This window comes from Protopterus annectens, chromosome 6.part1 (assembly GCF_019279795.1).
Source record: "Protopterus annectens isolate FY-2018-M chromosome 6.part1, PAN1.0, whole genome shotgun sequence".
In the NCBI taxonomy this organism is placed as follows: Eukaryota; Metazoa; Chordata; order Ceratodontiformes; family Protopteridae; genus Protopterus; species Protopterus annectens.
The window spans coordinates 83,513,740-83,538,844 of record NC_056738.1 but is presented as its reverse complement, the minus strand read 5'-3'; the positions used below and the strand labels follow the sequence as shown (position 1 = coordinate 83,538,844).

Sequence of the window (25,105 nt, the reverse complement as noted above, 5' to 3'; positions counted from 1 at the left end):
GGAGGCTGTTCAGACTTACTGGTCTGTAATTCTCAGAGTCAGCTGAAAAGCCCCCTTTGTGGAGGGGTTGACACTGGCAGTTTTTCAATCCGCAGGAAAATACCATACCCGGTGCTTAGACTGCGGTTAAAGAGAGTACTCAGATGTGCCACTAAAAAGAAGTTATGTACTCACCATAACGTTCCATGTATGTAGTCTATCTCGCCAAACATTATTACGTGTGGGTTCGGAGCTGATCCGCGGCTCCAACTTGGCTGCTTAGAAAGCCTGAAAAAGTACAGTTTTGTACCTACCATAAATGTAGATGTTCGAGTGCTAATACAGCTGCAGTCATAACAGATGGGTTCTCCTGCCGTCAGGCAGGTCCTCGGTCGACCGAATTCCAAAGTCTAGGTCCGGCGTCGGTTGTTGTCGCTTCTTCCCTGACGTCAGTACGTCAGGGGTATAAAAGAACCAGCTGACGCCATTTTCTTCAGTTTTTCTTGCCCCAGATGTCAGGTGCCCCCAGAAGGAAGGCAATACATAAATTTGTGTAATAAAGTAATGCAATATAATCAAAATATAGTAGTTGCAAGCAAATACACCATAAAAGAATACCCCAATCAGGTTGTATGAGGAGGTGTTAGCCAATAGGCCTGTCCCAAGAGGGGAAGGAGGGAGGGAAACCTGGACTGCAGCTGTATTAGCATTCGAACATCTACATTTATGGTAGGTACAAAAAGTACAGTTTTGTACCTACCATAAATGTAGATGTTCGAGTGCTAATACAGCTGCAGTAATCACAGATGGGTTCTCTGCCGTCAGGCGGTCCCTCGGCCGAATTCCAAAGTCATGGTCCGGCGTCGGTTGTCGTCGCTTTCTCTTCTGACGTCAGTGAGGCCAGAGTATATAAAACACAGTTGACGCCATGTTCTTCAGTCTTTCTTGCCCCAGATGTCAGGTGCCCCCCCGAAGGAAGGCAATACATAAATTATGCTTATATGCGTAGACATGCAATGCAATATAATCCAAAAACAGTGGTTGCAAGCAAATAAACCATAGAAGGATAACCCAAGTCAGGTTGTATGAAGAGGTTGTTAGGCCCCATGCCTTTACCAAGTGGGGAAGGAGGGAGGGAAACCTGTACTGCAGCTGTATTAGCACTCGAACATCTACATTTATGGTAGGTACAAAACTGTACTATGTTCATCGTGCATACAGCTGCAGTAATCACAGATGGGTAGAATCCCAAAGCTACGCACAGGGTGGTAGGTACTAGGAGGAACTGGGTTGAGCCAGAATGCCCTGCAAAACAGCAGTGGCAAAGCCTGCTCTTGTTCTGGAATATAAAGGCAGGTGGTAGTGTTTTGTGAAGGTATGTACAGAACTCCAAGTGGCTGCCTCCAGAATATCTTTGGTAGGAACTCCTCTGAGGAAGGCTGTAGAGGTAGCTGTGGCCCTGGTGGAGTGTGATCTGATACCTGTAGGAACAGGTTTTCCATGATAGGAATAACAAAACCATATGCAGTGGCCTATCCACTTTGAAATAGTCTGCTTGGAAACTGGCTTCCCTTTAGCTCCTACAGCATAGGACACAAAGAGTTGTTCTGATTTCCTGAAGGACTTTGTTCTGTCCAAATAGTAACGTAGCTGCCTATGGATGTCTAAGGAATGTAGCAGCCTTTCCCCTTTGTTTTGAGGATTGGGGTAAAAGGTAGGAAGGTGTATGGCTTGATTTAAAGCTACCCTAGATACCACTTTAGGCATAAATGATGGGTTGGTACGAAGGGAGACCCTGTCCTGATGGAAAATGAGAAAGGGCTGCACCGCCATGAGGGCCTGTAATTCCGAAACTCTACGAGCTGAAGTGATAGCCAGAAGGAAGGCAGTTTTCCAGAACAAATATTGCAAATCTGTTGAGGCAGCTGGTTCAAAAGGAGGCAATGTTAATTTTTCTAGTATGTAATTAAGATCCCAGGCTGGTATTGGTTGTTTCCTTGGTGGTCTAATATTCTTAGCCCCTCTGAGGAACTGTCGTAAGAGTGGGTGAGAAAATAAAGGAGGATCCGTGTTGTATTCTGCAGAAATAGCTGAGGCATGGATTTTTATGGAAGAAAATGAAAGTCCACTGTTCAGCAGCTCAGCTAGATACTGTAATACCTGAGGCAAGTTCAGTTTTCTAGGGTTCTGGCCTTTTTTCGCATTCCAAGAACAAAACCGCTTCCATTTTGCGGAGTAAGCTTTTCTAGTAGATGGTCTTCTGGCCTCCAAAATGACATCCTGCACCTCCTTGGAGAGTAGGGTCTGTTGTGGTGTTAAGGAATTTTCCATGCAGCGAGATTGAGTGTTTTCAGCTGACTGTGGAGAGTTTTGTAACTGTGCTGAGTCAGCAGAAGAGGTATTAGAGGCAGGGACCAGGGAGGAGTATGTGTTAAGCTCCTCAGCAACAGTGTTGCCTTGGCCAATCTGGAGCAATCAGTATCATCTTCGGTCTGTCTGCTCTTGCTTTCAAAAGTACCTTGGGCAGAAGAGGCAGAGGTGGGAATGCGTAAACTGTCCATGCTGTCCAACTGAATGAAAGGGCGTCCACTCTCCAGGCCTTTGGATGAAAGGTCCTCGAACAAAACTTTTCCAATTGATGATTCCTGTGGGAGGCAAAAAGATCTATGTCTGGCCTCCCCCACACTTGGGTTATTTCTGCAAACACCTGCGGATGTAACTTTCATTCGTGTGGATCTGTCATATTTCTGCTTAATTTGTCTGCCAGCGTGTTTTCCAATCCTGGCAGGTACTGTGCTTGAAGTTCGATTTGCCATTCCAGAGCCAAGTTCCAAAGGGTCATGGCTAGTCTGCACAAGGGGTATGAATGTGTTCCCTCCTTGTTTGTTTATGTACCACATTACTGTGGTGTTGTCTGTTCTTATCAGTAATTGTCCTGGATGCAGGAAGTCCTTGAAAGCTGTAATTGCATTTATTACTGCTAGCATTTCTTTTTGATTGATGTGGAGGTGTTTTTTTTTTTTTTTTTGGGACCATTTGCCCTGGATGCACCTGTCCGTCATGTACGCCCCCCAAGCGTAATCTGAGGCGTCTGTTGTGATAACTTGCTCTGCTTGAGGCTTGCAGAATGGGAGGCCTGTGTTTGCTTGACATGCTTGGGCCCACTATAGAAATTCCTTTTGCAAACATGAGATTATTGGTAGTATTGTTTCTGTGTTGAGACCATAGGTTTTTTAGGTACCATTGAAGTTTCCTCATATGCAGCTTTGCACATGGGATTAAAAGAATGCAAGATGCCATGAATCCCAGAGCCTGCAGGATTTTCCTTGCAGTAAGCCTGGTACTTTTTGCTAGTATTTTGAAGTACTGATATAGTTGCCCTTGTTTTTCTGGCGTAAGATGGGCCATCTGGGTGTTTGTGTCCAAGTTGGCACCCAGGAAAGTAATTTTCTGAGATGGTGTTAGCCTTGATTTCTCTTTGTTGATTGTGTATCCCAGAGCATGCAATAGCCGTGTCACATATGTCAGATGTTCCAGAAGTATGTGTTTGCTGTCTGCTTGGATCAGGCAGTCGTCCAAATAAGGGTAAATTTGTATCCCTTGAAGTCTGCAGTAGGCAATCACTGATGCCAGGCACTTTGTGAATACTCTGGGCGCAGTAGATAAGCCAAAGGGCAATGCAGAGAATTGATAGTGGATTGAACCTGCAAGAAATCTGAGGTATCTTCTGCAGCTTTGTCTGATTGGGACATGCAGGTATGCCTCCTTGAGGTCCAATGTTACCAGCCAAAACTCCTTGCCCAGCATGGGAAGAAGTTGCTGTAATGTGAGCATCTTGAATTTTGGTGCAGTAGAAATGTGTTTAGGATGGATAAGTCCAAAATGGGTCTCCAGTCGGTTCCTTTCCTTGGTACCAGAAAAAGCCTTGAATAAAAACCTTGACCTTGTTCGCGAGAAGGTACCTCTTGAATAGCTCTCATGTTTATGAGCTTTGAAATTTGTAGTTGTGCCTCTGCCCTTTGATTCTGTGGCAGGTTTGGCATGCCTCTCATTTTTGGAAGAGTGTGGAAATGAAATTTGTAGCCTCTGTTTATAATGTCCAGGATCTATTTGTCTGTTGTGACAATATGCCAATTGTCTGCAAATAATGCTAGCTTTCCTCCCAAAGGTGCTGCCAGCTGAGACATGCTTGGCATGGAAATGAGGGAGTCATTGGGTTTGCTTCCTGTATTGTTGTGCACTGCCCTCGCCACCTCTTGGCGCTGGAGTTTGCCATTGTCGTCCTCTATATGATCCTTGTGATTGCCCTCTGCCCCTTGTGCGTCTGTATCTACGTCTTTGGGGCTCGTCAGTGGCTGGAACGGACCAGTTTTTTGAAGGCCAATTTCTGCTAAAACGTGGTGGTTGGACCTGGAAAAAGGTTTTGACAGTTTGCATGAATTTGGCTTTTTCTTCCATTTTTCGTAATATCTCCTCAGCATTAGTACCAAACAGCACATCCTTTTGTAAAAGAGCATCTAGAAGTTTAGCTTTCACATGATCAGGCAAATTTTGTTCTCTAAGCCAAGCATGTCTGCGAATGACTGATCCCGTAGCAGCCGCTCTACTTGAAGCCTCTAGGGCATCATAACCACATTGTAAAGTGTGTTTACCCACTTGCTCTGCACTATGCATCATATCCTGTAACTCCTTTAAATCTGGTTGTTCAGGTTGAGACATTTTGTTCCTTAATTGTGATAACAGGAACTGTTGATATTTAAGCATATGAAACTGACAATTTAAGTCCCTCATAGCTAGGGTGGCCGAGGTATATACCTTTTTACCCCACCTTTCTAAAGATCTTGATTCCCTTTCTGCAGGAAGTGGATTCTTGGCAGTGGAGGCCTTCAATCCCTTGGGGCCTTGTGAAATGGTTTCAGGGTCAGCATTATGGCTTTTGAAGAGAAATTGATGAGAGCTGGGTACTCTGTAATACCTATCAGGTTTGACTGGTGCAGGAGGCAGAGAATCCGGGTTGAGGCAAGCCTCCGAATAGACATCATCAAGTATGTCCAAAACAGGGGGTATCGCCAGAGGTCTGTGTTGAGGTAACAAAAGAAATTCCCCAAGTCTTTTCTTGGAATCTGAAAAGTCTTGGCCTTCCCAATGGAAGTGTTCCCTCAAGGTGTGCAAGGTTTCCCCAAAGGAAAAATCCTCAGGAGGGGATACAGAAGGGATGGACTGTTCTGCATCCGAATCCTCAAAAGGAGAGCAAGAGTGTTCCTCTGCATCAGAATGCTCTGATAAAATGGATCCCTGATCAGAAGAGGGGGAATCTTCCTCCACTCTGGGTCTCTTGTCTGGAGGGGGTTGAGAACCTCTGATAAGAGTAATTAAATCCTCAGCCATTTTAAGCATCTGTTTTTTAGGCATGGGACCTGGAGATGGACCCTGTGCAACAGGCCTCGTGGGATGCCTGGCTGCTTTGGATTTAGTAAAGGCCTTAATTGAAAAAGAAGATGAGGGCCTAAAGACACCATGGGTGGAGGTGGACCTGGCCACATTAGTAGGCTCAACATTAGCAAAGGCTTCGGTGGTTGTAGTCTGGGAAAGGGCCGAGATCCCAGCGGTCTCGGGTACAGAGGACACTGCCAAAGGAGTGTCGTCGGTAGTCAGGGACTGCAAAGGCATCTCGCTGAGAACCGGACCACGTGTAGCCTGTTTTGGCGTGGTGTCGGCGGGGGCCTCGCGTGTTGGTCCTTTTCCTTGCGTTTTTTGGACAAAACGGTAGTCGGAGTGTCCGACGACATTTTATAATCAAAAGCTTTACCAAAGAAGTGTTGGGAGAACTCAGCCCGACGCTTAATAGTGCGTTTATTGAAGGTAGCGCAAAAGCGACAGCCCGAGACGTCGTGGTCTGGGCCCCAACAAGGTATGCAGAGGGAATGGAAATCCTTATGCGGTATTTGCTTCCCACAAGAAATACAATTATTAAACTTTTTCTGACATTGGTCTGAGGCAAGAAAAGTTTCCCCAACGGGGTGCTTAGCTTTAATGAAGACTTCGGTTTCCAAAATTTTCGTAATTCAGGAGCTGGCCGACCAGCACTTGCGAACTGCTTCTGCTTCAAGCACCCCGCGGCAAAAAAGACTGAAGAACATGGCGTCGGCTGGGTCTTATATACTCTGGCCTCACTGACGTCAGAAGAGAAAGCGACGACAGCCGACGCTGGACCAAGACTTTGGAATTCGGCCGACCGAGGGACCGCCTGACGGCAGAGAACCCATCTGTGATTACTGCAGCTGTATGCACGATGAACATCTGTACTATGTTCATCGTGCATACAGCTGCAGTCATAACAGATGGGTAGAATCCCAAAGCTAAGAAAGGGGTGGTAGGCACTAGGTGGAACTAGGAGAAGCCAGAATGCCATGCAAGACTGCAGTGGCAAAGCCTGCTCTAGTTTTGGAGTATAATGGAAGGTGGTAGTGCTTGGAGAAGGTATGCACAGAACTCCAAGTGGCTGCTTTCAAAATATCTTTGGTAGGAACTCCTCTGAGGAAAGCTGCAGAGGTAGCTGTGGCCCTTGTGGAGTGAGATCTGATGCCTGCAGGTACAGTTTTACCATGAAAAGAGTAACAAAAGTGTATGCAGTGGGCTATCCAATTTTGAGATGGTCTGTTTGGAAATTGGCTTCCCTTGAGCTCCTATAGCATAGGACACAAAGAGCTGTTCTGATTTTCTGAAAGGCTTTGTTCTGTCCAAATAATAACGCAGCTGTCTGTGGATGTCCAAGGAATGTAGTAGTCTCTCCCCTTTGTTTTGAGGATTAGGGTAAAAGGTAGGCAAGTGTATAGCCTGATTCAAAGCTACCCTGGATACCACCTTTGGCATAAAGGACGGGTTGGTTCGTAAGGAAACTCTGTCCTGACGGAAGATGATAAAAGGCTGCACAGCCATGAGGGCTTGTAGTTCTGATACCCTACGAGCCGAGGTGATAGCCAGAAGAAAAGCTGTTTTCCAATCCAAATATTGCAAATCTGTTGAGGCAGCTGGCTCAAAAGGAGGCAAGGTCAGCTTTTCTAGAATGAAGTTTTCTAGAATGAAATTGAGATCCCAAGCAGGTATTGGTGGTTTCCTTGGGGGTTTTATATTCTTAGCCCCTCTGAGGAACTGTCTTAAGAGGGGGTGAGAGAATAAAGGTGGATCAGTGTTGTATTCTGCAGAAATGGCTGAGGCATGGATTTTGATGGAGGAGAATGAAAGTCCACTGCTTAGCAGCTCAGCTAGATACTGTAATATTTGAGGTAAATTCAGTTTTCCAGGATTCTGGCCCTTTTTCTCATTCCAGGCACAAAACCGTTTCCATTTTGCGGAGTAAGCTTTTCTAGTAGACGGCCTTCTGGCCTCCAAAATGACATCCTGCACCTCCTTGGAGAGTAGGGTCTGTTGTGATGTTAAGGAATCTTCCATGCGGCCAGATTGAGTGTTTTCAGCTGACTGTGAAGAGTTTTGAAGCTGTGCTGAGTCAGAAGAAGAGGCATTAGCGGTAGGGTCCATGGAGGGGAATGAGTCAGGCTCCTCGGGAGTGGGTACCAGTGCTGTCTTGGCCAGTCTGGAGCAATGATAATCATCTTTGGTCTGTCTGCTCTGGTTTTTAATAGAACTTTGGGAAGCAGAGGAAGAGGTGGAAAGGCATAAACTGTCATTGTTGTCCAACTGAAAGAGAGAGCGTCCACTCTCCAGGCCTGTGGATGAAAAGTCCTTGAGCAGAATTTTGTCAATTGGTGATTTTTGTGGGAGGCAAAGAGATCTATGTCTGGCCTTCCCCATGCTTGAATTATCTCTGTAAAAACTTGAGGATGCAACTTCCATTCATGTGGATCTGTCATATTTCTGCTTAGGTTGTCTGCCAGCGTGTTTTGCTTGCCTGGCAAGTACTGTGCTTGAAGTTCGATTTGTAATTCCAGAGCCATGTTCCAAAGAGACATGGCCAGCCTGCATAGGGGGTATGAATGGGTTCCTCCCTGTTTGTTTATGTACCACATTACTGTGGTGTTGTCTGTCCTTATCAATAGTTGACCTGGATGCAGAAGATCTTTGAAAGCTATAATAGCATTTATTACTGCTAGCATTTCCTTTTGATTGATGTGAAGCTGCTTTTCTTTTTGGGACCATTTGCCCTGAATGCACCGATCTGTCATGTGCGCCCCCCAGGCGTAGTCCGAGGAGTCTGTTGTGATGACTTGATTTGCTTGAGGTTTGCAGAATGGGAGACCTGTGTTTGTTTGGCATGCTTGAGCCCACCAGAGAAATTCCTTTTGAAGACATGGAATTAGTGGTATTATTGTTTCCAAGCTATGGCTGTTTTGAGACCATAGGTTTTTCAGGTACCATTGAAGTTTCCTCTTATGCAGCTTTGCACATGGGATTAGTAGGATGCAAGATGCCATGAATCCCAGAGCCTGCATGATTTTCCTTGCAGTCAGCCTGGTGAAATTTGCTAGTGTTCTGAAGTATTGAGTTAGTTGCCCCCGCTTCTCTGGCGTGAGGTAGGCCATCTGGGTGTTTGTGTCCAAGTTGGCACCCAGGAAAATTATTTTCTGAGAGGGTATTAGCCTTGATTTCTTTTTGTTGACTGTGTATCCCAGAGAATTCAACAACATTATTACAAAAGCCAGATGTTTCAGAAGTATGTGCTTGCTGTCCGCTTGGATCAGGCAGTCGTCCAAATATGGGTACATTTGTATCCCTTGAAGTCTGCAGTAGGCAATTACTGATGCCAGGCATTTCGTGAATACTCTGGGCGCAGTAGATAAGCCAAAGGTTAATGCAGAGAATTGATAATGGGTTGAACCTGCAAGAAATCTGAGGTATCTTCTGCAATTTTGTCTGATTGGGACATGCAGGTATGCCTCCTTGAGGTCCAATGTTACCAGCCAAGACTCCTTGCCCAGCATGGGAAGAAGCTGCTGTAATGTGAGCATCTTGAATTTTGGTGCAGTAAAAATGTGTTTAGGATGGATAGGTCCAAAATAGGTCTCCAATCTTTTCCCTTCCTTGGTACCAGGAATAGTCCGGAATAAAAACCTTGACCTTGTTCGCGAGTAGGTACCTCTTGAATAGCTTTCATGTCCATGAGATCTGAAATTTGTCTTTATGCCTCTGCCCTTTGATTGTGTGGCAGGTTTGGCATGCCTCTCATTTTTGGAAGGGTGTGAAAATGGAATCTGTAGCCTCTGTTTATAATGTCCAGGATCCATTTGTCTTTTGTGACAATATGCCAATTTTTTGAAAATAATGCCAGTTTTCCACCTAAGGGTGCTGCCATTTGAGCCTTGCTTGGCATGCAAAGGGGAAAGTCATTGGGCTTGCTTTCTGAATGGCTGTGAACTATCCTCACCACCTCTTTGTGTAGGAGCTTGCCATTGTCTGCCTCTAAACGATCCTTGAGGTTGCCCTCTGCCCCTCGGGTGCCTGTATCTACCTCTTTGGGGTCTGTCCGTGGCTGGAAAGGACCAATTTTTGGAAGGCCAATTTCTACTGAAACATGGAGGTTGTACCTGTAGAAAATCTTTCACTGTTTGCATCGATTTAGCCTTTTCCTCCATTTTCTTTAATACCTCCTCAGCTTTAACACCAAATAATACATCATTTTGTAGAGGGGCATCTAGTAATTTAGCTTTGACATGATCTGGTAAGGCTTGTTCTTTGAGCCAAGCATGTCTACGTATGACTGATCCTGTAACAGCAGCTCTACATGAGGCCTCTAGAGCATCAAAACCACATTGCAAGGTATGTCTACCCACTTGTTCTGCACTATGCATCAAATCCTGCAACTCCTTCAAGTCTGGTTGTTCAGATTGTGACATTTTACTTCTCAACTGTGATAACAGAAACTGTTGGTACTTTAGCATATGGAACTGGCAGTTTAATGCCCTCATGGTTAAGGTGGCCGAGGTGTATACCTTTTTTCCCCACCTTTCTAAGGATCTGGAATCTCTCTCGGAAGGTAATGGGTTTTTAGCAGTGGAGGCCTTAATTCCCTTGGGGTCCTGTGAGATAGTTAAAAATTGGTGCGAGTCAGGAACCCGGTAGTACCTGTCAGGCTTGACTGGGGCTGGAGGTAAAGAATCCGGGTTAAGGCAGGCCTCAGACATACTAGATGATGTGTACTCGAAGACAGGAGGTATAGCCAGAGGCCTGTGCTGAGGTAGCAAGAGAAAATCCCTAAGCCTTTTCTTGGAATCTGAGTACTCTTGGCCTTCCCAGTGGAAGTGTTCCCTTAAGGTATGCAAGGTTTCCCCAAATGAGTAATCCTCGGGGGGGGGGGCAGAGGGAATGGACTCCTCAGCATCAGAATCTTCAAAAGGGGAGTAAGAATGTTCCTGTTCATCAGAGTGCTCTGAAATAATGGAGGCCTGGTCAGAGGAGGGGGATTCTTCCTCCACTCTGGGCCTTTTGTCCGGGGGGGGGTTGAGAACCCCTGATAAGAGTAATCAAATCCTCCGCCATTTTAAGCATCTGTTTTTTAGGCATGGGGCCTGGAGAAGGGCCCTGTGGAGCTGGTCTCTTAGGATGCATGGCTGTTTTAGACTTGGTGAAAGCCTTGATAGAAAAAGAAGAGGAAGGTCTGAAGACACCTTGAGAGGAGGCAGACCTGTCTACATTTTGAGATTCACCACCAAGAGTGGCTTCGGTATCTGTAGTCGGGGTGTGGGCCGAGGAGCCTGCGACCTCGGGCACAGAAGACACCGCCAAAGAAGTGTCGTCAGTAGGCAGGGGCTGCGTAGGCGCCTCGCTGAGAACCGGACCACCTGTAGTCGGCTTTGGCGTGGTGTCGGTAGAGGCCGTGGACCTCGTGTGTCGGTCCTTATCTTTGAGTTTTTTAGACAAAACTGGAGTCGGAGTGTCTGACGACATAATATAGTTAAATTTTTTGCCAAAATAGTGCTGGGCGAACTCCGCCCGACGCTTAATGGTGCGTTTGTTGAATGTAGCACAAAAACGACAGACCAAGACGTTGTGGTCTGGGCCTAAGCAAGGAATGCAGAGGGAATGAAAATCCTTATGCGGTATTTGCTTCCCACAAGAAATACAATTATTAACTTTGTCAGACATCGGTCTGAGGCAAGAAAAGTTTCCCCAACGGGGTACTTAGCTTTCAAGAAGACTTCGGTTGCAAAATTTTCGTAATTTCAGGAGCTGGCCGACAGGCACTTGCGAACTGCTTCTGCTTCGGGCACCGCGCGGCAAGAAAGACTGAAGAAAATGGCGTCGGCTGGTTCTTTTATACCCCTGGCGCACTGACGTCAGGGAAGAAGCGACGACAACCGACACCGGACCTAGACTTTGGAATTCGGCCGACCGAGGACCCACCTGACGGCAGGAGAACCCATCTGTTATGACTGCAGCTGTATGCACGATGAACATCTTCTGATGGGCTCGTGGCTAGTAGGTATCCCATGGTGCATGCGCACATTCTCCAGATCTTGTTTGCTACTAGTGTATCAGAATAAGACAGGAAAAATTACAAAAGTCCGGAAGAATAAACTGTAATAAAGGCGCCTTATGGTATAAACCACTGTAGAAAAGGAAAAACTGTTTCCAGATCCTCCAGGAACGGGGCTGGTGGGTGGGCTCGTAATAATGTTCGGCGAAATGGACTACATACATGGAACGTTATGGTGAGTACATAACTTCTTTATGTTATGTAGTCCTATCTCGCCTCCATTATTACATGTGGGACAGCGTCCCTAGCATCTTGAATGGGTGGCTCACTGGAAAATACTCCCGAGTACCGTGGAACCAAACGAGGTTCTACCCCTGGAAGTTAAATCCAATTTATAATATGAAATGAAGGTATGAGGGGTAGCCCATGTTGCTCCTGCACATATATTATCAATAGGTATCCTGGCTTGGAAAGCAGCAGAAGTAGAAAGGGACCTGGTAGAATGCGCTTTGACTTTAAAGGGTAACTCCTTTCCCTGGGAGGTGTAAATAAAGGAAATACAACTAGAGATCCAGTTCAATAGTGTGACCTTGGAAAGTGGCAAGCCCAGTCTCACCTCAGTAAAAGAAACAAACAGCTGTTCTGATTTTCTAAATCCTTTGGTCCTGTGGATATAGAAACGCAGTTGCCTATGCACATTCAATCAATTGGTGGAATGTATACTCTGCTTTATTGGTGTGATTAGGGAAGAACACCGGCAATTCAATTGTTTGGTTTTAAGTGAAATTGAGAACAGACTTTAGGAATAAAGGAAGGATTGGTCTGGACAGAAACCCTGTCTGTGAAAAATTAAATATGGAGGTTTAACTGATGGGGCTTATAGTTCGTTCAGAAACTCATCTGGCTGAGGTTATTGCTACCAGAAAAAAAAAAAAAACGAGTCTTCCAAGACAGGAATTTCAACTGACAACTATGGGCTGGTTCAAAAGGTGGCAAACTAAGTCTAGACAGGACTAGATTCAGATCCCAAGGAGGAATGGGGTCTTGCACAGGAGGTCTTAACATCATGGAACCCCTAAGAAAGGATTTGCACAGTTTGGGAGACATAAGACTGGAATCATTAATCCCTGCATTAAAATTAGATATTGCTGCTAGCTGAACTCGAGTGTAGCAGCTGCTGAACCCTGGTGAAAGAGTTCTGAAAGGAACTCTAAAACAATATTAATGGGAGCTGTAAATGGATCAACATCTCTGTTGTGTGCCCATATAGAAAATATCTTCCATTTACTGTGATACAATTTTCTAGTCGAAGGCTTGTGAGAAGAGGTAATAATATGGGTTACAGCTGGAGACAGATCATGAAGCCTGACTAGTGACGGAACTGGAGCAGCCATGCTGTCAGTTTGACAGTGTGTGGAGACTGGGGTGAAGAGAACCTCACGTGTGTCAGGAGGTCTGGCACTGGGTCCAGAGTCCACGGATAGTCTAACAGGTGAGGCCCGAGGAAAGGGAACCAAATCTGACGAGGCCAGTAAGGAGTGATGAGGATCATCTTGCTTCCCAACAACAGTGCTTTCTATATGACCTTGGGAATGACTGGAAAAGGAGGAAAAGCATAGAGGAGTCCCAGGGGCCAATCGTGGACGAGTGCATCTCTTGGAGACTCTCCCGGAGGGGGATGAGGGAGAAAAGGGTGCTGCATTTGGTGATGATGGGGCTGGCAAAGAGATCGCAGCAGGGTTGACCCACTTGTGGAAGATCAAACGGGCTACTTTCTGGTTCAAGGACCATTCGTGAGGTAACAATATTGCCCTGTTTAGCTTGTCCGCTATCACATTGGAGGTCCCCGGGATGTGCATGCAATGAGAAAGCGTTGGGAAGAAATCGCCCATTTCCAAATTCGCAGGGCCTCTCGACATAAGGGGTATGATCTGGTCCCCCCTTGTTTGTTTAGATACCAAACCACCAACATGTTGTCGGTCTGGATAGCTATCGTCCCTAAAGGGAGAAAGTCGTGAAGTGCTTGCAATGCTAGAAGCACAGCTCTCATCTCTAGGACACTGATATGCAGATGGGCCTTCTGATGTTGCCATGTGCCTTGGACAGTCCTGCCAAGATAATGCCCCCCCCCACCCTGAGAGGCATCCATGGTCACAGTGGCAACGGGTTGGTGCGGTACAAAGGGAGCCCCTGTGGTAAGATGACCTGGATGAATCCACCAGCGTAGATCCTTTTTGCAAGAATCTGTGATCAGAATCTGATGATGTAGAGGCAACTGCTGAAAGGACCACTGGGATGACAGGAGCCAATGGAGTATCCTCATATGTAGTCTTGCTAAAGGTACCAAGGTTATGGTCGACGCCATAGTTCCGAGAAGCTGCAACACCACCTTCGCTGTGACTCTTTGAAGGGGAAGTATCCTGTAAATTTGCTGCGCAAGATTCTGCATTCTGTCTGTACGTAGTCTAGCTGTATAGCTCCTATAAATGTTATAGATCGAGTGGGCAAAGTAGAGGATTTTTCCCAGTTTATAGAGATACCCAACTGGGAACAAAGCTCGATTGTGGAATCCCTTGATTGAACTAGACAATGCCTAGTGGTGGTGGTCAGGAGCCAATCGTCCAGGTATGGAAAGACTTGGATTCCCCGACGCCTCAAATGAGCTGTGACTACTGCCATGCACTTGGTGAACACTCGGGGGGGGCTGTGGTGAGACCAAAGGGCAGCGCCCGAAACTGGTAATGACTGGCTCCCAGCTGGAAGCGTAGGTAGCTCCTTGATGCTTTGTCCACCATTATGTGGTAGTAGGCATCCTGGAGATCTATGGAGCACATCCAACTGTCTTTCCCTAACAGAGGGAGAATGGACTGTAGAGTGCCCATTCGGAACATGGACTTCTTTACATACTCATTCAACCTGCTGAGGTCTAGGATAGGTCTCCAGTCTCCTGTTCTTTTTGGAACTAAAAAGAACCTGGAGTATGTTCCGAATCCTGTCTGGTCTGCTGGGACCTTTTGGATGACTCTTTTTACGAGCAGCTTTTTTATCTCTATAGCCACTTGATCCCTGTGATTGGGTGGTACATCTGGGATCCTTTTGGGAGGGTGTGGAAGGAAAAGGGTATAGAGTAACCTCTGGTGATAATGTCTTGTACCCACTTGTCTCGAGTCAGATTTAGCCAGGCTTCTGGGTACAAGGACAGGTGACCCCCGACTGGCTCCAGAGACGCGCAGTCGGGTTCCCCATCAGGAACGCTGATAGGGCCGGTCACAAAAGGAATTGCAACCTCCCTGATTTTGTGGGCCTCCCCTGCATCTACAGCGACGTCTACCATTATTTCCTCCTCCCCTGCCTCTGAAGGAGGAATCACCCTGTGTATCCTGGAAAGGTCTCCAATTTCTTGAACCACATTTTGCCGCTCTTCTGACCTTTAGGGTAAGGTCTAGAAAGAACGGTAAAACGGACTCCCACGGCAGACTGAGTCTTTCCTTCCTGTTCACACCTGGTGAGGGTATCTTTCACCTTTGGTCTAAAAAGAGAGAATCCGTCCACAGGAGCATTGGTGAATGTAGACTTGAAAGGCTCAGCAAAGTTGCCTAGACGCATCCAGGAATGTCTCCTTAAGGAGACTCGTGAACCCGCCGCCCTACTTGCACCATCAGCTGCGTATGAGAACAGCCGCATGGAGGAGTTAACAATAGATGTGAGAGTAGCCAACTGAGCTGACACTGTAAATGGGACTGCTTCAGTAGAAATCCCCTGAAGAGCATCTCTAACTCATTTGGGAGATCTCTCTGAAGTCTCGCAGAATGTGATAGACAGTTCAACGATTGGAGTGTAAAAGACGCTGAAGAGAAGATATGCTTCCCGTACCTATCCATCGTTCGGGATTCCTTATTGGGTGGATGGATAGAAGTAGTCGTCTCTGCTAGCTCCTTCATAGTGGCCGCCGCCACCACCATGGCATCAACAGGTAAGCCCCTGGATAAAAATTCTTTGTCTTTAGGGGCAGAAAGAAATTTATTCGGCCTCCTGGGGACCGGTTCCACGGAATCAGGAGTCTGCCATGCTTTCTGACTCACAAGATCCAGTAATTCATCCAATGGAGGAGACACCCATGAAGCTGAGGGTTGAGACCTGAAAGCCTTCAGGTACACTGACTCCTCATTGGACGGGGTAACGGTGGGCCAAACGCCTCTCTGCCTGAGGATCTCCAAAATGTCTGCAAAGGAGACATCTTCAGAGGACGACTTAGGGGACCCCTCCGACTCCTCGAGGTCAGTGTCAGATGTGACAGACTCAGGGAAATCTACATGCTTCCTCTTACATGATCTCTTCCAAGGGGGCTCCTAAGCGAGGTCCTCTGGGGAGGTCTCTGAAGATCGGGGGCCATCCAAATGGGGGTCCTGAAGCTGTGGGTCTCTGCTATCCTGGGGAAGAGAGGATGCTGAGACTGTAGTTGACGCTTGAGGGAGTATAGCATCAGTACTCCTACGTGGGATGGATGAACTATCCAACATGCATCCAACTATCCAACATGCTCCTCATCCTCACGAAGACCGATTCCTCCAGCGCCGAACGACGCACCGGCTCCGAAGAGAACGTAGGTGCCGATGGCTCCAAAGGAATCAGCTCCGAGAACAATGTAGGGTCCAAGCTCACTCGAGCCGACACGCCAAGAGGAAGACTCAGCACTGAAGAGGTTCGGTTCCAAGTGTCCCCCTCCGGGCCGACTGAAGAGCTTCGGACCCTAGACACTTCGGACAGCGCCAATAGTGTCGGAGCGGAGCTCGGCTCAGAGACAACCACACAGGGTGCTGGAGCCGAGGACACCACTATAGTCGGTACCGACAACATTGGCTCCAAAGGCCCAATCTGGGTTGGAGGAGGAAAAAGAGCAGGATCGGTAGCGGGAGTCCGCTCAGAGACTGAAAGAGTCGGAGCCAATAAAAATTTTGGCAAGGCCAATGTCTTAAGGAATTTGAACACCACTCTCTCAATGTCTTCTTCAGATAAGCTCCTGGCGGACAGTGTGGGAGACCTTGCTCTCTGCAATATAGGTGATTTTAGAGTAGGGGAGACCGGTGGAATGTCTGTAGACCAGCGCCGAAGAGGACTGCTAGTGATCGGCACCAAAACACTTGGAGCCGATACTGCAGGGTCAGTGTCCAGAATCAGCTCCAAAGACTGTGGAGCCGAAGAGACGGAGGCCAACTCCGACTTTGGTAACTTCTGTGGAGGTTCAGAGACAGAAGTTGAGGCTGGAGAAGGCCTTTTAGAGGTCTTGCACTCATCCTTTCTAGAAGACTGCGATCTAGTAGAGGAGGACGAACTGGCTAGGTCTTCCTCGAAGGAAAGTTTTAACATGCCTTTTAGAATCAGCTTATTCTTCTGTTCCTGGAGTACTCTAGGGCTAAAGGAATGACAAAAGAGACAAGTTTCTTGAAGATGTATGGCCCCTAAGCAATACACACAGATGCTAAGTCCATCAGTGATGGACATTTTTTGCGAACATTTAGTACACTTTTTAAACCCTGACTGTTTATGTTCTTTGGACATAATGGCAGTAGAGAAGAAAACCAACACACTTACACAATAGGAGAGGAACTAGATCCTCTAACTTAAGCAGATCTAGCCCTAACACCCACAACAAAAATAAAAAATAGGGTTTTTACTAGGTTCTCTAACTTAAACGAACCTAGTGCAAGAAAGAAAAAGGGAACAAACCTCAAAATTAAACAGTCTAGTCTAAAAGCACACACTCACGGGAACCACACACAAACAGCCAACAGGCCCAAGAATTTTTAAAACTGCAATAAGTCTGGTTAAAGACACAAATCGGTATCACAATAAAACTGTCAGCAATCAGATTAAACCCTTCACACAAAGCAAAAAACTCATAATAAGCAGTAATAATAAAGAACTAAATCACTTAGCCACGGCCAACCAAAAGAAGCTTTCAACTGAAGACGTGGCAAACGAGATCTGGGGAATGTGCACATGCACCATGGGATACCTACTAGCCACGAGCCAATCAGAAGAAGTTTTCAGGCTTTCTAAGTGGCCGTGAACCCACACGTAATAATGGAGGCGAGATAGGACTACATAACATCTCCTGCTTTAAGCAATTTAGGACACAGCCAGGGATGTCGTCTGGTCCCATACAGGCAGTATTTTTTTTGCCTTGAAGGACATTAAGGACCTGTTCCTTAGAGACTTCTGGGGAAGCCATTTGGGAGAGATGTCTTGTAGTATATTGGGCAGTGACAGGGAGGAGAAGTTCTCACTGAACTTAACTGCCAGCAGGTTAGCAATATCACCAGGTTCAGCATATGTTGTGCCATTTACAAGAAGTTCAATGCAAATCTGGGACTTTCCTTTGAGGTTGCAGATGTAACCAAAGAATGCCTTGTGGTTACCCTTGGCTAGGGTGGTCAATTTAGATTCATACTCTACTCTGGATTTTTTCACTAGGTGTCTTACTTGCTTATTTAGCCCAATAAAGGAGTATTTTTGAGTTAGGGGACCGTCTTCTACTGCTTTTGGACAGCAGTTTCTGTCTCCTGTTATATAGCCTGTTCATGGCGGATGTCCACCAAACAGGCTTATTATGTGAGAAACTTCAATTTTATCCCATCAGGTACAGCTGAGTCGATGAAACAGTGGTGGTGTTTATATAAGAAATTGGTATAAACCTTAGCATAGGTATCCTTGCCATAAGTAGGGTTAGGGGCTATGAAACTAGTAACACTGGCTCGCAAGAGATTATAGTTTGCTTTGGAGACATTTTTTAAAGTTTACTTACAGCTGGGGGAGGGTCAGACACTATTGTTACTTCTAGTGTTGACTGACTTGTGGTCAGATCTCACTAGAGAGGACTGTACACTTGGGGTGGTGCAATGATCACTCATATTCACAAGTACCAGATCCAGGATGCTTGAACCCCTAGTAGGGGGTGCCCACTAATTGGTCCAGGGCACTGAAGTTTACAAAGTTCAAGAATTTCTGGGCATGCACATTGGTGCAGGTGTAGTTAGAACAATCTATTGATGAGTAGTTGAAGTCTCCCAAAATCTGGATTTTTGGTGGTATACTGAGGGACTCCAGAAGGTCCAGGCAGGCATTGTGGGTGTCCTGGTTCATGAAGGGGGTCCTAAAACTCTTCTTCAGATTATTGCCAGTTATACCAACAGAGAGTTGTACATGGAGATGTTCAAGGGCACACTTAGACGTACCAATCTGGAGGAGTATTTTGTCTACAATAAAAATAGATACTCCTCCTACTTTGAATTTCCCCCTCTCATCTGATGGTCCGAGTGGAAGGCATTGTAACCTGGTACAGCCAGGGTGTTCCCTACAGTCTTGAACCAGGTTTCTGTGACAGCACAGATGTCAGCATCTTCCAAGAGGAGGGCAGCTTCCAACAAGTGTAGTTTTAGGTCAAGACTCCTAGCGTTTAGCAGCATAACCCTGATGTTGTTTTTTTAAGAAAATTTTACATTGGAAACATGGACTTGTGACATTGCCTAAAAAAGCACTAAGGAACAGGTAACAGCCTTTGGAAAAAGCCAAAATCCTAGGGTGACAGGTGAAGACTGTCTCTTGCAAAGCATCGAAGTCTGTCAACCATGTCATCTCAGTCTGACAGAACTGATCCCCTTAGAATGACAGCAGAAATTAAACCAATTGTTGAAGTCAATCATCTTTTGTTTGTATTGCGGCAACATCCTGGGTGAGGTTAGTATGCAGCTTAAGGCTAGGGACATATTTGCCTGGGACACAATCCAAGGGCTCAGTCGAGTCTCTCTTCATGTAGTCCTCAGAGGTATGTCTCAAGTCGTTCACACCAACATTTACTATAATAAAGTCATAACTGTATTTGCTGCTGACAGACTAGAGTGCATGTGTGATGTTGCGGATCCTAGCACCAGAGAAGCAGCTAACCGTGACCTTCTCCTTATCCAACCTGATGAGTAGCACATCAGTGTGTCTCACGACAGAGTCGCCTATGACTTGTACATTTGATTTTGTGTTGTATCTTAATGACTTACCTGGTGAGACACTGGCATGTATATTTTTATATGTACTGTGTTTATCTACATGTGAGCTATGTGTGGTTGTGCTTGTGTTTGGGAGGTCTCTGTGCTTTGGGTAGGTTTTTAGAGAGGACCTCCACATACATGGGGTTATGTGTTGGTTGCATGGTAGGTGAGGGTGGTGGTATGCGAGTGTTGACAACCTCCTTGAGGCCAGGTATACTGACCGATGAGGGAGGCGGCACGGATTCCATGTTTTATATGTAGATGCACCTCTCGCATGTTGAGTTGGAGTATCATAGAAGAAGTGGGTTGTCAGTGTACATGAGGCAATTGCTACATTGCCTCCGGATGCCTAATTCAACCAGGTAGGCTGGAGAAATGGTGGGGTATTGTCCTTCCATAGTGCTAGGTGAGAAGTGTGGTTGGTAACAGGGACTGACCAGAAATGGCCTGTTGGGGTTCCTGTGTGAGGCTAGTCCACTAGTACAGATGGAAAGAACTAGAGGGTAGCTCAGAGGCTGTACTAATCTGTAGACTGAAAAAGTCCCCACTGGAGAACACACTACAGCTTAGGGAAAATCTAACCAATATAACTGCAAAAGTATAACACCTAAACTCCTTCATACACAGGTTATCATACACTTCCTGAAGGAAAAGCAAGTAGCAGACAACCTTGTGAAGATTTTTTCACCATGACAGGATACTCTAACACAGGCCACAGATGCAGAGTGAAGGAGTCTTCCTGTGGCACTTGCTGACAAAGGCTCAAAGCCTAGGAGCCAGAGCAGTGGGCAGAAGGAATGAAATCAGAAACTCTAACAAGCTTACCATCTTTAGAAAAGGACGGAGCTCACCTCTCCTGCTAGCAGCAACAGCCCCTAGAGGAGACCAAAGGAAATTATGCTGTATTCATCTCTCCTCAAGTAGAGTAGAGTAGACTCACTGCACTATCTGGCTATAACTTCTCAGTAATGACTGCCCAGCCTTCCTCTATAACGTACAATCTCTAGCTTATATGTCTTTCTTCACCAGCCAGTGTGTACAAGGCATGCTACCTCCAAAGAGGCTCTCTCACAGGATGTCAAACAGAACCTCAAAAAGAGTAACTGAAAACGAAGAGAAAAGGGAAATACTAACCTCTACCATTGCTCTCACTTTTGATAGCATTAAAGGAGAATGCTTATCAATACTTCACAATCATAAAACACAGACAACAACCCCAAACACACCCTTGCACCTGCAATGCCAGTCATCTCAGTGCACCTGATGAGATGAATAAATCTCTCTCAGTCACTAACTCCTCAAATAATCCAGCTTCAGCTAAACATGCAGAATTTTGTACACAACTCTTAATAAATGAGCACAAGACTAAAATTTTAATTACATATAAATCTGAAAAAGGATGGCTGGAGACAACCTTGGAGACACAGGAATGGGTTCACAAAGACTTTCTCATACACCTGTACTGCCTGCCTCTCTTCACCCATGAATCTCTCTACAGTTACAGACAGACAAAGAAAAAAGATGTAGAGCCTTCCAAGGGTTGAAGGCTCAATCCAGCATTTCTGATGGACTACTTTGTCAAAGCCTCACCTTATTTTAACTGAAGTGAACGTTTGAATGTATGCTCAATGCATCTCCGACTTACAGATGTTGTTGAAAGAAACACCTTTGAGAAAAAACTGTAATGAAGCTCACTAAAGAAAAATGTTCAATTGCTTTTTCACCACACATTAACATAAGGTTATAAAAGTTAATCACAAAGAATAAATATTCCTTGGTGGAAGCAAATTTTCTATTTGAAGTAAACCAGAAATAATCCAACATTGTAAACAGTTATGTCAATGAAGACACTTGCCCTCTGGGATACAAAAGACAAAGCAGTGATTCCTCAAAACTTGAGGCGTACCATAAAAGAAAGGGAGCTGAAAAGTACAGTTTTGTATCTACTATAAATGTAGATGTTAGAGTGTAAAGACTACTGCAGTCATCACACTTGGGTTAAACTGCCGTCAGGCGGTCCCGCAGTCGGCCAGAGTTCCAAGTCTTGGTTCAGCGTCGGTTGCTGTTACCTACTCCCTGACGTCAGTGCGACAGGGGTATAAAAGATGCAGCCGATGCCATTTTCTTCAGTTTTTCTTGCCCCAGATGTCAGGTGCCCCCAAATAGGAGGCAATTCAAATTGCTAGTAAAAAATACAAAAGCAAAGCAAACAACCATTTTTAGTTACCAGCAAATACTCCCCATAGGTAATAAAGGGTAGATACCCTAGGTAATAAAGGGTAGATACCCTAGGTAATAAAGGGTAGATACCCTAGGTAAGTACCAGAAAGTAAGAGGGGAAAGGAGGGAGGGTAACCTGGACTGCAGCAGTGTTTACACTCTAACATCTACATTTATGGTAGGTACAAAACTGTACTATGTTCGTGTTACACTGCTGCAGTCATCACACTTGGGTGGAGTCCCAAAGCTGAGGTAGGGAGGCTGGATCTATAAGGCATTAGGGGTGGCTATAAGGCCCTGCAGCACAGCAGTGGTGAAGCCAGCTCTGGATTTGGAATATAAAGGCAAATGGTAATGTTTGGTGAAAGTATGCACAGAACTCTCATGTTGCTGCTTCCAAAATATCCTTGGTAGGTACTCCTCTGAGGTAGGCATTTGAAGTGGCTGTTGCCCTGGTGGAGTGAAATCTAATGCTGCTAGGTACAGGTTTCCCATGGTGGGTATAGCAGAAACGTATACAGTGTCCTATCCATTTTGAAATAGTCTGCTTTAAAATGGCTTTTCCCTGTGCTCCTGCAGCATATGCTATCAATAATTGCTCAGTTTTTCTGAAAGCTTTGGTTTTGTCCAAGTAGAAGCGTAAAGGTCTGTGAATGTCCAAAGAATGTAGTAGTCTCTCCCCTTTGTTCTGTGGTTTTGGATAAAAAGTTGGCAAGTGAATAGTTTGGTTTACAGCCACACTTGATACCACCTTTGGCATAAACGTAGGGTTAGTTCGTAAAGACACCCTGTCCTGGTGGAAGATGAGGAAAGGTTCCACTGCCATTAGTGCCTGTAATTCTGAAACTCTTCGTGCTGATGTTATTGCCAGTAGCAGAGCACTTTTCCAAGAGATGTATTTTAATTCTGCTGTGTTAGCTGGCTCAAATGGAGGTAGTTCATTTTTCCAAAACAAAGTTGAGGTCCCAAGTTGGTGTGGGTGCTCTACTGGGCGGTCTTATGTTTTTAGCCCCTCTGAGGTATTCTTTGAGCAAAGGATTAGAAAAAATTGGTGGATCCGTGTTGTAATGAGCAGAGATAGCTGAGGCGTGAATCTTGATGGATGAAAAAGAGAAGCCCTTGTCCAGCATCTCAGTTAAGTATTGCAGTATCTGAGGAATATTTGGGACAAGAGGGTCAAGGCTGTGCACTTGGTTCCAGGCACAGAATCTCTTCCATTTATCCGAGTATGCTTTCCTGGTGCTGGGCCTTCTGGCCTCCAGAATGACACCCATAACAGCTTTGGAGAGAGGCATTGCTTGCTTGGATAAGGAATTTTCCATGCAGCTAGATTTAAGGTCTTTAGCTGACTGTGAAGTAGCTGATTGTTGTGCTGTGTCAGCAGCTGTGGGATTTGAGGCAAAATCCAGGCTGGTTCTTGTGCCAAGTTCTTTAAGATTGGGTACCAGTGCTGGAGTGGCCAGTCTGGTGCAATCAGGATCATTTTTGGCTCTTCCTGCCTGGCTTTTATGAGTACCTTTGGAAGGAGAGGTAAAGGTGGGAAAGCATATACTTGTAGTTTTTTCCAGCTGAATGAGAGGACATCCACTTTCCATGCTTGTGGATGGTAGCTCCTTGTGCAGAATTTCTGTAATTGGCAGTTCTTTAGGGAAGCAAACAGATCTAAGTCCGGGTTCCACCATTTTTGTGTTATCATTCTGAATATTTGTGGGTTCAGTTCCCATTCGTGTGGGTCCATAATGTTTCTGCTTAGGTCGCCTGCCAGCGTGTTTTTCTCTCCTGGCAGGAATTGTACTTGCAGGTGAACTTGGTAGTTTAGAGCTGTGTTCCACAAGGTCATGGCTTGTCTGCAGAGGGGGTAGGAGTGTATGCCCCCTTGCTCGTTTATGTACCACATAACTGTGGTGTTGGTCTGTCTTTAGTAGTAATTGTCCTGGATGCAGTAGGTCCTTGAAAGCTATAATAGCATTTTGTACAGCTAGCATCTCTTTTTGATTGATGTGGAGATGTCTTTGCTCTGTGGGCCACTCGCCCTGGATACATTTTCCTGCCATGTGTGCTCCCCAGACGTAATCCGATGCATCTGTTGTCAGTGTCTGCCTGGCTGTGGGTTGAGTGAAAGGCTGTCCCTTGTTGAGGTGACGAGCTTGTGCCCACCATCGAAACTCCTGTTGTAGGCAAGGAATTAGTGGTATAACTGTTTCCAAACTTTGACAGTGTTGAGACCATACGCTCTTTAGGTACCATTGTAGTTTCCTCATATGCAAGTCTGGCATATGGAATTAGTAGTATGCAAGATGCCATGTAGCCCAAGGCCTGCAGAATTTTTCTTGCAGGGAGCTGGGTCTTTGTTGCCATTAACTGAAAATATTGAGTCAGTTGTTTTTGCTTGTCTGGCATGAGATAAGCCATCTGGGCCATTGTGTTCAAGCTGGCACCCAGGAATATTATCTGTTGCGAGGGCACTAGTTTTGATTTCTTTTCGTTTACTGTGTACCCCAGGCAACTTAACTGTTTTACGTACGCCAGATGCTTTAGTAGAATGTCCTTGCTCTCCGCTTGAATCAGGCAGTCGTCCAGGTATGGATAAATCTGAATTCCTTTTTGTCTGCAGAATGCAATTACTGGTGCCAGGCACTTTGTGAAGACCCTGGGCGCAGTAGATGAGCCAAAGGGCAGTGCAGAGAATTGATAGTACATTGAACCTGCTAGAAATCTGAAGTATCTTCTGCAGTTTTGTCTGATAGGGACATGCAGGTATGCCTCTTTGAGGTCCAAAGTCAAGAGCCAAGCTTTCTTGCCCAGCATGGGAAGAAGCTGCTGTAGTGTCAACATTTTGAATTTCGGAACATCCAGTAAGTGTTTAGTGTAGAAAGGTCCAGAATGGGTCTCCAGGCTTTGCCCTTTCTGGGAACCAGAAAGAGTCTTGAGTAAAATCCTTGTCATTGTTCTTGTGGTGGTACCTTTTGAATAGCGCTCATGTCCATTTGTTTTTGAGCCTCTGCCCCTTGATTGGGTGGCAGATTTGGCATTCTTTTTAACCTTGGCAAGGTGTGGAAATGGAACCTGTAACCTTGAGGTACAATGTTGAGAACCCACTTGTCTTTGGTGATGCAATGCCAGTTGTGATAGAAAAGTGCCAGTTTTCCTCCTAAGGGGGCTGCCAAGAGAGCTGTTTGGCAGATGAGTGGAAAAGTCATTGAGGCTGGTTTTTTTTTATAAAGTTGAGGCTTGTCTTCCCCTTCTTTCTGGCCTGGTGTGCCCCATTGTCAAGGCCTGTAAGGGCCTTGCGTCTGACCTCTACCTCTTGGACGTCTATATCTGCCCCTTTGAGGTCTATCTATGACTGGAAAGGACCAATTCTTTGTTGGCCAATTTCTGCTAAAATGAGGAGGCTGAACCTGTAAGAAATCTTTCATCGTTTGCATAGATT

At 45.7% G+C, this 25,105-nt stretch overlaps 1 protein-coding gene across 3 annotated transcripts in view; it reads right to left on the bottom strand.

The window, feature by feature from the left end:
- GORASP2 (golgi reassembly stacking protein 2) overlaps positions 1–25,105 on the bottom strand; it is a 1,358,808-nt gene that overhangs the window by 1,215,687 nt on the left and 118,016 nt on the right. The window lies entirely within an intron of this gene.